A 10,499-nucleotide genomic window follows, 5' to 3' on the forward strand; every position below is an offset into this window, starting at 1 on the left:
AGGAGAGGAGAACAATGAAAAGTCCTTTTTGGGTTGCCACTGGGTGAAAGGATGGGAGATCCAGTGAAGTCACTAATGAAATAAATCATGACCACCTTTTCCGGAATCCCAGATGCGCAATGTCTGCTTATGATGTTTTTCAGTCAAAAGAGTGGTGTGCCATTTTGAAGACTTGCAACATTTTCAGCATACAGTTTCGTGGACTCAGTTCTTAAGATGTCTTCAGTAAATCTCCACAATGTGTTTCAGTGTAGGAGGTTTGTGTTTCTGTATTTCTTGTGTAAAATGTCTTTGTAGTGGGAGGATCACTCACAGCACCTGAGGAAAGGTTTGTTAGGGCGATTCCGCACATGAGTAAAAAAGGTTAGACCCAGTTCCCTGAGAAGGGTACTGACCTAGGTCAAAGCCATTGTTGTTCCCCACTGCAACCAGCTTGATCCCAGCTCGGAGGGCGGAATCATCCTGTGCCTCTTCACCGCTCCGTTCCGATTGGCTACTGTTCTACGGCCATGTTCCGTCTATCCCCACACACGTTATTTAAAAAACTGCCACAGGAATGGAGGGATGAAGGTGGCGTTTTTTGATTGGCCAGCTGTACACATGCCCGAAACACTCAGCTGTGATTGGCTGAATGGGGGACTCCTGGCACCAGAGATTCCGCACTTTACTGGAATCGAGCTGAGTTTGAGCATGGTTCCTGAAAAGTAGTAGTTCCCAACTGGGTAGGAAATTTGAGCTGTTACACGAAGTGAAGCTGCTACAAAACCCGCGATGCGTCCAGTGGTTGTCTGCGAGACACTTAGACCGGCAGCAGCTCGAACTTAGATTAGATAGCATAAGTCGCGGAATGGACCTTAGTCTTCTAGTGCAGTGATTCCCACCTGGGGTATGTGAAAAAAAATCATAATGGGGTTGCTAATATGGAGGTACAATTTTAGGAGAATGAGTTGATTCACAAGTGAAAAAAGGTTGGGAACCACTGTTCTAGTGTCTCAAAGACTCCTTTTGATTATCAAGAATGCATTTGAAGGAATAATGCTCTAGTTTGACCATAACACCATAAGGCTCAAAAAGAACCAGTCTGGTGTTTTTTTCAGACCTACACATTGTAGTGTCATCCCCCGGTAATATGGGAGTTTTCCCTCCCCACTTCTGGGAAGTTCTAAGCATGTCCAAACCGCACAGCCCCCACCCAAAACATCAACTGCTGTGATAATTTCTTTATTTGATTGATTTAATAGGCCACCCTTCCCCTTCTGGGCTCTAGGAGGGATATTTCATGAAGGCTATAAAAGTGGTCCTAAGTCCTGAAGAGTCAGTTCCCCTCCGTGCTTCCCCTCTGGCTTTCAACCTGAGAAGCAGAGAAGGACAACAGCAGCCTCACCCGCTTTGAACACGCCACTGATAAATTTAGCCTTTGCCAAAGTGGGGGGCAAGGGGGGGATGGACTGACTGGCGAGTCTCACTTTCCTGCCCTTCCTGCTATTTGGGAGTATTTTTGGTTGCTGGCTTTCCCCCCTTTCTCATGAAGTCAGATTATGCAAACCATGCAACCAGTGGGGTATCGACAGAAAATGGAGCCTGGGGCAAGAACTGAGTTTTCCGCCTCGGCCCTCGCCTCCCCAGCTGGATCAGACCAAAAGTCCATCTAGTCCAGCACTCTGCTACTCCGCCCAGTGGCCCACCAGGTGCCCTGGGGAGCTCACATAGCCAGGATGTGAGAGCGCCAATGGCCTTTCTCGCGTGCTGTGGCTCCCGATCACCTTGGTCTGTTAAAGGCATTTGCAATCTCTAGATCAAGGGAGGATCAAGATTGGTAGCCATAAATCGACTTTCTCCTCCAGAAAACTCTGTCAAAGCCCTTTGAAAGCTATCCAGGTTAGTGGCCATCACCACCTCCTGTGGCAGCATATTCCAAACACCAATCTGCGTTAGCGTGAAGAAGAAGTGTTCCTTTTATTATGGTTCTAATTCTTCCCTCTCAGCATTTTCAATGTATAGCCCCCCTGGTTCTAGTATTGTGAGAAAGAGATAAAAAAATTTCTCTCTGTCAAGCATTTTCTACCCCATGCATAATTTTTTGGCAACTTCTCAATCCCATATCCCCCCCCTCAGCCATACTCCTCTCCAAACTAAAGAGCCCCAACCCGCAGACCTCTCCTCCTTAGGGAAGGTGCTCCAGTGCCTCAATCATCCTTGTTGCCCTTCTCTACACTTTCTTTTTCTATCTTCGCGATATCCTTTTTTGGGAGATCGCGTGACTCAGAACTGGACACAGTACTCCAAGTGTGGTCGCATCACTGCTTTATATAAGGGCATGACAATCTTTGCAGTTTTATTATCAATTCATTTTCTAATGATCCCCAGCATAGAGTTTTCCTTTTTTTTAGCTGCCATGCATTGAGGTTGACTTATTCCCATGGAACTATCAACTAAGAGGCAGCTAAATCCATTTCCTGATTCTTGTGACTGATAGCACCGATTCCCTATCATAGTGTGAATGTGAAGTTTGGATTTTTTTTGCCCCTATGTGCATCAACTTTACATTTTGCTACGATTGAACTTCCATTGCCATTTCTGGAGCCCACTCACCTAGATTTATCAAAGGTCAGCTTAGGAGCTCTTAGCGATCCTTTGTGGTTCTCACCACCCTACATAATTTGGTATCATCTGCAAAGCTTAGCCACGCCACGCCTACCCACCCCTACTTCCAGGTCATTTATGAATAGGATTAAAGAGCACTGGTTATCCCATTGTCTGGATCCTTGGGGACCACCACTCCCCGGACATCTCTCTCCATTGTGAGAACTTCCCATTTACACCCACTCTTTGTTTCCTGTTTCTCAACCAAGTTTTAATCCATAGGAGGACTTCCCCTCTTATTCCTTTCATTGCTGAGGTTTTTCTCTCAACAGTCTCTGGTAGAGGAACTTTGTCAAAAGCCTTTTGGAAGTCGCCAAGTAGAACCAATGTCCACGGTTCACCCCTGTCCACATGCCTGTTTACACCCTCAAAGAACTCTAAGTAAGTTTGTAAGACAGGATTTACACTCTGCAAAAGCCATGCTGACTCTTTCTCAGCAGGTCTTGCTTTTCTACATGTTTTATAATTTTATCTTTAATGATAGATTCTACTAATTTACCAGGAACAGATGTCAAAACTGCCTGGCTTTGTAATTTCCGGGTCCCCCCTAGACCCTTTCTTAAGATTGGTGTGACATTGGCCATCTTCCCAGTCTTCAGGGGATGGAGCCAACCTGATTTCAGGGATAAGTTGCATATTAAAGTGAGAAGATCAGCAATTTCATGCTTGGAGAGGCTTCTTTAAGAACTCTTGAATTGAGATACAATCTGGGCCAGGAGTTCTAGTGGCTGCATTTAGTTTATCAATGGCTGCCAGAACTTCTTCCTTGTCTACTCACTATCTTCAAGCTAGTTCCTCCCGGATTCGCCTTCCTAAGAAGCTTGGTTCAGGTGCAGGAATGTTCCTCACCTCACCCTTGGGTGAAGACAGGATGCAAAAGAATTCATTCAGCTTCTCTGCAATCTCCCTTGTCATCTTTAGCTTGCACACCCTTTGTTCCTTTTGCCATCTAGCTTGAGACCCTACCGCTTCCCTTGCTGGCTTCCTGCTTTTTTGGTGTACTTGAAGAACTGTTTGTTGCTGGTCTTGATGTTACGCAGCTCATGCATTCCTCATAATCCTTTTTTGCCTCCCTTACAGCTAACTTGCTTCTCTTTTTGCCACCATTTTGTGTTCCCTCTCATATTCTTCATCAGTCAAACTGGACTTCCATTTTCTAAAAGACATTTTCTTTTTTTTTGATAATTTCTTCAACCTCTCTTATTAACCATGGTGGCTTTCTTTTTTGGACTGGGTGCTGCCTTTTTTCATAACCTGTGGAACACATTTCCAGCTGAAGCTTTATTACTGTGTTTTTTAAATAACTCTCCAAGCATCCTGGACAGTTTTGACTCTCTTGATTTTTCGCTTTTCAGCTTCCTGCACACTATCCCCTCTATCTTTGAGAAATTTCCCTTTCTGAGAATGTAATGGGTACATTAGTAGTTGCCACTTGTTAAGCATGCTTTGAGATACTGAATCTGGACAGTAGCATTGTGGTGGCTGTTCCCCTATCGGCTCAACAACACTGACTTCCACTGCACGCAGGTCCTGGGTCCCACATAGAATTAGATCTGGGATCACCTCTCCCCTGGTTGGTTCCACAACCATCTGCTCCTAGAAAGCCACAGTCCATTTAGCATATCCCAGGGAATGCTTCTCTCCTTACACTATGACCTGAACATGCATTTTTCCAGCTCTTATATGGGAATAGTTAAAAATCACCCATTACCACTATTTTTTGTTTTCCCCATGTTGGCCTCTCTAATTTCTTTTTTCCATCTCAGAATCCTCTTTCTGTGCACTTTGAAGTCAGGGGGGGGCGATAATATATTCCTAATATTAAACTGTCCTTCACTCCCTGGTATTGATATCCACAGTGATTCTAGTAGGGGAACCAGCTCCCCACTGCATTGTCTATTTTATGTGATACTTCATGCTCCCTTTGATGTAAAGGGCAACCTCACCCCAATCGCCCTGTTTCGTCCCTATCCTTCCCTATAGAGCCTGTAGCCTGGTATAACTTAGCATCCCACTGGTTCTCCTCCTCATTCCACCATGTCCCTCTGTAATGCCCACTTTATATCAAAGAGTCCTCCTTCAAAACTCTGTACTCCAGCCTCTCCCCATTTTAGGGTTGAATGCTTCTACTATTAGGCATATAGAGACACCTGTATACTCCTAGTCTCTGTCGCTTAACCTGGGATTTATGTAAGCTTTACCCTCAAGTCTTTTGTAGACACTATCCCTTTGTCAGCTACATGCACATTGCTAGTGTTCCTGGCTTGTATGTGGCGGTTGATTTAGAAAAACCCTCCCTCTCTGTCTGCATCCCTCTATAGATACTGTATTCCTGGAACAGAAGTCACACTCAGCTCCTGTAGGCTTTCCCCAGTGATCAGTTTAAAGCTGTTCTGCCACCTTTTTTTTAATGTTGAGCGCCAGCAGTATGGTTCCTCTTTGGTTAAGATGAAGCCACGTCCCGTTTGCTGTACAGGCCTGCCTTGTCCCAAAAAGGTTCCCCAGTTCCTGACAAATCTGAAACCCTCTGCCTTTACACCACCTTTCTCATCTGCGCGTTGAGACCCTGTATGTCTCCAGCACGCCTGGCTCGAGCCTGCTTGTGCATGGAACAGGTAGCATTTCTGAGAATGCCACCTTGGGGGTCCTGGACTTCAACCTGTTTCCTAGCAGCCTAAATTTAGCTTCCAGAACCTCCCGGCTACATTTCCCAATGTCGTTGGTGCCAATGTGGACCACAACTGCTGACTCCACCCCAGCACTGTCTAAAAGCCTCCTCCTCCTCCTCCTCCTCCTCTTCTTCTTCTTCTTCTTCTTCTTCTTCTTCTTCTTCTTCTTCTTCTCCTTCTCCTTCTCCTCCTTCTTCTCCTCCTCCTCCTCCTCCTCCTCCTCCTCCTCCTCCTCCTCCTCCTCCTCCTCCTCCTTCTTCTTCTTCAATGGCCGCAGCCCGGGGACATTTGTCATCTTGAGAAGCCCCCAAAACCCTTCTCTTTGTGTCCACAAAATAAAAAAAAAAGTAAAAACAGGTAATAAGTAATGTAATCATTACAAAATTCAGAGGCAATCCAATCTAATACAAAAACCTTTATTAGGCAAAAACCAGAAGTACCATACATTCCAAATACAAAAACAGGATCATTGTTATATATCATGTAGAACATGGATTTAAAATGTAGCTATTCAGAGGCAAAACAAGATAAAAACTGAAGTGCCTGAGGCAGAAGCTTGTAAAATGTAATGAAACCTCTGCAAGATGCTTACAGAAATCAAAAGTTTCCATGGGCTCCTGCAGAGGTGGGATCCAGCAGGTTCTCATAGGTTCCCGAGAGTAGGTTACTAATTATTTGTGTGTGCTGAGAGGGGGTTACTAATTGGTAATTTTGCCACGTGATTTTTGCCTTAGTTACACCCCTCCTCTCAGCAGTAGCGCACAGAACTTGAAGCAGTCTAGCAGGAGGTGCACTGGCGTGCATGGCAGCCTGCGCCTGCGTGCATTCGTTTCCCGCCCAAGGGTGCCACAGCCCCACCCAGGAATGCCCCGCCCCCGGAATGCCCGCCACCACCACCACCCCGTCGTGCCCCGCCCAGCCCTACTGGCGTTACGCCACAGTTTGAATCCCACCACCATGGGAATCTGTAACTAAAATTTTTGGATCCCACCACTGGGCTCCTGGTTACATTAAAGGAAGGTATAAGAATGCAAAAGCCACTAATATATTTTTAAAAATTCCTTCCACACATAACAATACATGCAAATTCTTTAAAATTCCACTTTGCTATTGCTTTTTCCTCATATATTTTATTACTTTCGATTTATTTACCGTCCTCCCCCAAAGGGCTCAGGTTGAGAGTAGACACACATGACTGTATGTGTGGATTTTTAATTATTTGATAGCTTCCCATAAATGGTCCAAAATACTTTTTTTCCATCTGGGTGCAGTTTTAATTACAGGCTATTTTGAAGCGGAAACAGTGATAATGTAGCTTATGTTCAGAAATGGGTTGACCAAGAAAGGGATGGAGACTCAAAGCAGACAGGGAGGCTGCAAAAACTCTCTAAAACTTGGGAGGGAAGCAAGGCAGGGACCTTGATTTATTTCTTTACTCGCTCAACACCTTGTTTTAAGGTGTCTACAAAGTGATTGGGAACTAGTTGGAAGGCAGTTGTTTATTTTTTTTGCTATATTGTAAATGTTAAATTTATTGTTTCAGGGCTTTTGATTGTATGTAATTGATGGGAGTTCTTGGACCCTCATCATCTGAAATCAGTTCATCAAAGCCTCTAGAAGTCTTCATAAGCCAACCATCAACAAAGAAAGAATTGGACTTAGCATTATCAGTAGACTGTAAATATAAGGACTTGGAATTGAAACTTAAACAGGACCTTGAGAGTGTTAATGTTAAATGTTAATGTTTAATAACTGTTATTTGTTAAGAAAAGTAAACCATTTTGTTTTAGATTTAGTTGTTGCAACTCCTTCCAAGTTCTGCCCCACAGAACCCACAGTTAGAGCAGTGAGGTGGGATCCAAAATTTTAATAACAGGTTCCCATGGTGGTGGGAGTTCAAACAGTGGCGATGGCGCCAATTGGAGCTCAGGTGGAGGCACAGCGATGATGGCGAGGCATTCGAGTGAGGGCATTAATAATTTCTCTGTTACTGTAAAACTTTTTTACTGTTAAAAAAAAAGTTCCTAATTTCCAGCTGGTATCTTTCTGTCCATAATTTAAACTCATTATAGCAACTCCTATTGTCTACCATAGCAGAAACAACTACTTCTCCTCTAATGGACTGCCTGTCAAATGCTTAATACTTTCAAATACTTAATTTTGTTTCTAGAAATCCAAAGAGAGAAACTTTCATAAACAAGGAACTTTACCATATTTCTAAAACATGTTTTAAAAACAATAACAAGGAGAATTATCCGATTTTTCTACCTTCACTAATAGCCACATAGGAAACAACAGGACTTTATGATTTTTTTTTTGGACCAATGGAATTTCTAACAGAAAAGCAGACCCAAGTGGTAACCCCCCTCTCAGCACACACAAATAATTAGTAACCCACTCTGGGGGGGAACTGGTGAGAACCTGCTGGATCCCACCTCTGTTAGGGATTACAGTAACACTTAGCAATTATAGAAAACAGTTCTCATTGAAGCAGTACTGCAGTGAAGACATTATTAGCTGATCAAGAGCCTCACATGACACCCTTAGGATGGATAGCCAGAACTGGAAGCTAAACCAAGATAAACCATCATTTTGGTTGCTGGTCTCAGATCTACCAGGTGGAGCTGACAGCAAGATCTTGCCCTGGGAGACCAATCCGCCTTCTTAAGCTCTGCAGTTTATGATTAAAAGAAGCCCAAGATTGATCACCTAACAGGCTGTTTTCTCCAGGCTTGGGGAGGAGACCAACTGCAGAGTGGACCGCAGCCTCTAAATAACTGGATAGCAGCCACGGGGGCAATGCCGCTTTTGATTCCCTCGATTCCTTGCTATCGCAGGATATATCCTTGATCACCAAAATGTGGGCCCCAGCTGTTGGAACAGAATAAAAGAATGTGGCGTCAGGAGAATAACTCCTATCATTACCAGCAAATGGTTGTTTGGTCATCCTACAAAATTTTCAATTAAAAAACCGGTTATTTCACTTATTGTCCACAAGCACACAACAAGGCAGCACACATGAATTAAAATGGATGCGACACTATAATGACATTGGCATGGCTTCATATGAAATGTAAAAGGGAGGTACTGGGTTGGTTCTAACAAGTTAGATTTGGATTCAGAGAGAGACTCTCCAATGAAGAACAGATATGATCCAGTGCCATAAGCTTTAGCTCAGAGGTCCCCTAGCATTGAATGCTTGGCGTGGGCACCATCATGTGGCATCTGCTGGTGTAACCCCATGCTCAGAATGGAGCTGACCAGAAAGGGGTGGAGACTCAAAAACAACAGGAGAGGCTGCAGAGCTCATGTAGTTTGGAGGGAGACAAGGCTACCAGACTGGGACCTTACGGTTTCTATAAGCCCATAACACCTTGTTAAGGTAACTGCAATGTTGTTGGGAACTAGTGAGGAGCAGGTTGTTTATTTTTTGCTGTGTTGTAAATGTTGGAGTTTATTGTTTCCAGGTTTTCTTTTTTTGTGGTTGCTTGTGGGTGAGAGTTCTCCTCATTGCTTCATCATGTTGAATCCCTGTTCATCAAGCCCTTGGAGTCTTCAAGGAACCAACCCACTTGCAAAGAAAAGAATTGGACTTGGCAGTATCAGTAGACTGTAAATATAAGGACTTGAAAATGCAACATGAACAGGACCTTGAAGTGTGATGTTAAATGTTGATGTTATATGTTATATGTTAAGAAAGTAAACCATTTTGTTTTTTAAAATTTGTTGTTGCAAACTCATTCCAAGTTCACTTTAGAGAACCCACAAAATAGAAGTTACACTAGCACTTTTTTCCTAGTGCTGGCCAAGTTTATTTTAGAAATTGGGTGAATTGCCAGGTGGGAGTTCCCTACAGCGGGGCTTCTGATTGGCTGTTGCAGATTAAAATAACTAGCAGACTGCCACTTATGGCTAGCAACTGCCACTTATTCTCCTCCTCTTTCCCAGTGAATTTTTTTAAAAATTAGACTTCTTCTGTGTTTGTGTGTGTCGTGTAGGGCTCTACCTCCTCCTGTAGCCATTTGTGATTGTGCTTGCCCACTAGTGTGTTTCTGAGAACTTCAAAGGCACCCATGAGCCTCAAAAAAAAGGATTTAGGACCTCTACTACTTTAGCTGCTGGCACAAAGCGGATGCACGCCATGACAATTAAAAAAATACAAACTCTTGTCATCTTGGGTAAAAGACAGTATTATTGTACAACCCTGAGCCACAGGTTGAACAATATGGGAACTCAGTAGTACTAAAGAGCTCCCTTACAATTTCCCTGATTTCTCTGAATTCCCTTTGTTTGCACAGGTTTCTCAGAGTGGATGGGAGCTGATATAGTTGTTCATGGACCATGCAGATGATTTCCTTTTAATTAATTAATTTTATTTTATTTATTGTTTAGTTTTATATACCGCCTATCCCGAGAATCACAAGGCGGTGTAAGGGCGTTTATTCTTACCTATGTTCTTCACAAGCCAATGAAAATCCCCTTGCCATCCAGTAGTTCCATATCCTGCTACAAAGAACTCCATGATTCACTTCCTGAGAACAACTTGGATCGTACGTATACTCCTAAATTTAAAAGATCAGCAATCACTTTCAAAGGGTGCATGGTGGATGTAGGAGAGTGGTGTGCTACTGGACTTTGACTGGGGAGATCAATATGGCATGTTAACCTTAGCTAATCAATTTCCTTGTGTGTGTGGTGAGGGACTCACTAACATCTTCCTGGTGACTGCCAAATGTTTCTAGAAAGCAAGCATGGCATGGAGCTATCACCCACTGGAGAGCTGATCAGCTATGCAGAGATTTAAAAACTTTAGCCAGATAGCTGCCTATCACAACATAGGGTCTTCATGAGTATGGCTGAAGGCATATTGGCTAACCTACCTCCTGCAGCAGCCATTTAGAGGCAACCTTATTTTGATAGGCGCACCATCACGCCCGTGTCTTTTCAAAAGTTCCCACAGGTTCACCAGGTCAGGGATCCCTGCTTTGGAGTAGTTCATTTGCCTATGTTGGTTTTATCATCATAGACACTTTTTTGTTCCCTGCATTTATTTTTCCAGTTCTCCAGTCCACTTCATGGTCTGCGTTCATCCAGAAATCTTTGATAGCATCGCTCTCGACAGATTACACAACCCTTATGACCCTGAGAAAGAGGCCGGATTATAAATCATGATAAAAGCAATAGAAC

This window comes from Sphaerodactylus townsendi, linkage group LG01 (genome assembly GCF_021028975.2).
Source record: "Sphaerodactylus townsendi isolate TG3544 linkage group LG01, MPM_Stown_v2.3, whole genome shotgun sequence".
NCBI lineage: Eukaryota > Metazoa > Chordata > Lepidosauria > Squamata > Sphaerodactylidae > Sphaerodactylus > Sphaerodactylus townsendi.